Here is a 3,287-nt window from a genome sequence, read left to right on the forward strand (position 1 = left end):
CCTCTATGCCCCAGTACACTTCTGCATATAAATTTTAAAGTAAATCTTGATTTAGCAAGCATTTAAGGCATAGATTACCAAAAAAACCCAAACAAAACCAGAACAGAACAACCAACCTAGCAAAAAGCAAACTTAAAAGAGAGATAAGTATCTGAAATGGGGTTACCATGAGCACAACTCTTTCCAAACTGACCTGCAGTCACTACAATTATGAAGCTAGATGGCTATAGCAATTAAGGTTATGTGCTGTGTTGGAAAGATAGTTTCTCCAGTTTCTCTCAGAGAATTCTTAGGTTGGAGATAAAAAACATGCTAGCTAGAAACCTATTAGAGTATCTTGAATGTCTAAAATTGTCTGAAATGAGGAATCAGAATATTTTGAAAGACAATAAAAGCACACAGAAAGTATTTAAGATCATTTAAGGAAAAATTAGAGAAAAAATTCTAATTTTCTCTAAATTAAAGAAAAAACTTTAGTTTATTTTCAATGAGAGTTAGACTCTTAAGCTATTTAGACATGGCTCGGAGACAAACCTCGACCTTATAAGGAAAGAAAGGAGCGGGTTCACGATGAGTTCACTACCCTACAGACCACCAGAGACCACTCGAGATCCTCAAGAAGACCCTAAAGACTTTAATGCGCATGTGTCTAGGATGATGTAATATTATAATTAGTTCTTGGAAATTTAATGAATATGTAAAAGAGAATCTTAAAATATGTATGAGAAGCATGGATATAAACAGAAAGGTGATTAGACCAGGTGTGCTTGATTTGTGGCAAGTCCACTGAGCACCCAGGCCTGAATAAAACAATATCTCCGCTGAGCGTATGGAATTGGTTACTTGCACGCCAGGCACGAATCCATATTTCGGACAACAGAAACACTGAAAGACTTGAAATTCCGAGATGCCGTGGATCCATGGTGGTGACTATTCTTGCAACTCTATCCCGAATGCTTGCTTGATTTCTATCTTTGTTCTGATCTATCCTATTGCTACTAACTTTTACTTTTGATAATAAAAGTTGTTTAGGATATGTGGCATTTGATCTTGTTTGTGTCTTAATCTCGCTCTTGGGATCATATCGAAACCTCCCCCGACATTGGATTGGGACATATAAATTGGCGTCACAGACAGGATCCCTTGAGACGAGAGTGAGACCTCTCAGGAAAGTAAGGGGTGTGGGACTGTGTTTGAAATTTACGTGTTGCCTTCCTGAGACAACTGCTTCCCCGTTTTATCTGTACTGTATCTGAAATATGTGAGACCTCTCAGGAAAGTAACGGGTGCAGGTCTGTGTTTGAAACTTGCGTGCTGCCTTCCTGAGATGACCGCTTCTCTGCTTTGTATGAGTTATGCTAAAACTGTCCCTTTGGGGAGAGAAGTTTTGTTTGAGTTTTTGGAAAAATACGGTGCGCGATCCTCTGTACCTGGAGTGGACTGGGCTCAGGGAAATTGGTATAATTTGCAGAATGTGGTTGATCGAACGAGTGCTTTGCAAAAGGATGCGAGACTGAGATCTGGAAGAGGAAAAGCAATTGTTTGTCCTGCTCTTGGTGCCAGTTTGGCTGCTGCTGTAGGGGCGAGGGAGCGCTGTCGCGTTGCGGAATCCCTAATTGTTGAATCCCTCCAAAACCCTGTTTGGTTCCTTCAGGGGCAAGTGGCGGAATTAAAAGAACAGCTTGAAGGAGAGAGACACCAGGTGAAACATCTGCAGATTGCTCTTAAGGAGCAACTCCTTGCGGGCACTGCCCATGAGGAAATATCCCCCAGATCAGAAACTGGTTATCCTTTTGACGACTTGCAGGCGGCGAGAGAAAAAATAGAGAAATTAGAACTGCTCTCACCCTTGGTTAAGACTGAGTATATTTATGATGATGATCAGGATCAGTTCCCCCAAGTCACAACCAAGGAGGTCCCCTATACCGCCACTGAGTTGGCGAAGTTAAAAAAGGATTTTGGCTGAAACCCCTAGGGAGTTGGAGATGGAGTATGTGTGGAGAGTATCGTTATGTGGGGGGATCAGATTTTGTTAAGTGAAAAGGAGGCGGAGGGGTATTGGGGACCGGGAGTATTTTTAACTACTGGGAATTACCACGTCCCTTGGTCTTTAACCCAGTGGGCAGCCTATTGGGCGGGGGATTTGAACCCCTTGGAGAGGGGGGATCCCCTCGCAATCACGGGGACTGTTGATCAGTTGGTGGAAAGTGTGCAGAAGGCAGCTTGCTTGCAGATGATGTATGATCGGAAGTTGGAGCCTAGACAGGAGTCCGCGATGATGATGCCAGTAGACCCTGAACGAATGACTCCCCTTATAAGGGGACTCCCCAATTCCCTAAAGCCGTTTGGTATACAATTACAGGGGAAAATTCAGACAATGCCTCAGGGCTGCTTTAGAAGGACTTACGCCCAATCAGCACCACCAGTCCCTGGATAGGAAGATGTGAACTTGGGGGGAGGTAGCTCAAGAATCAATCAATTACGGGCGCAAGTATGGCCCTGTTAACCTTTCAGCCACTGAAACAGACTCTAGGGGCCTGAGGCGAGCTGAAGCAAAAATTGTTCCGTGCCCTGGGGGTGATGGAAGAACACCGCTTGCTAAACCACCCGGAGGGAGGGACAACCCAAATAAGCACGATAGTCTGTGGTCAAAGGGATGGCAAAAGGGGATTCCACATGATTTAACGGATGGATTGCCAATTGTCAAGTTGGAAAACCTGGTGACAAGATGGCCCAATAAACCCGCAGATAAAGAGTAAGATAAAGATAAGTTCTAAAAATACCACCCCGAATACACCCTCTTTAATCGACTTATCAGAGACAAATGTCCCTCGAAATTCAGCAGGAAACGAGATTCTTCACCCTCCAATGGTGAGCGAGGGGGTGAAGGTTGGAGTGAGGACACACAGCCCTGGACGGTACAATACCCGATCCGAGGTGAATATTGTCTAAATTGAACACAGGAGGGTGGTGTTTTTGTAGGAATAGCAAATGTAATTGGACCTATACATATGGAAACCATTGCTTTATTGAGGGCTGTAAGACAATGTTTAACTACAATAATGAATCTTTTGTACCTCGTGAGCTGGAATGGGTCTGGGTGAATGAGACCAGGCGCCAGAAAATATTTCCTTGCAATTGGTCTCTGACCAATCGCACGAAAAACATTACCGGTGTTAATGAAAATTGTTCTTGGAGTAATGATACCGGTGCTTGGTCCTGTTCCGTTTACAAGATACCTGGCAACAATGTACCCCTACCATTAAACCATCCTCTAGGAGTAGAAA

At 43.7% G+C, this 3,287-nt stretch overlaps 1 pseudogene; it reads left to right on the top strand.

Annotated features, from left to right (window-relative positions):
- The first annotated feature begins 1,327 nt into the window (after positions 1–1,327).
- LOC142081932 (uncharacterized) lies at positions 1,328–2,759 on the top strand (annotated as a pseudogene).
- Positions 2,760–3,287: the final 528 nt, after the last annotated feature.

This window comes from Calonectris borealis, chromosome 4 (assembly GCF_964195595.1).
Source record: "Calonectris borealis chromosome 4, bCalBor7.hap1.2, whole genome shotgun sequence".
NCBI classification, from domain to species: domain Eukaryota; kingdom Metazoa; phylum Chordata; class Aves; order Procellariiformes; family Procellariidae; genus Calonectris; species Calonectris borealis.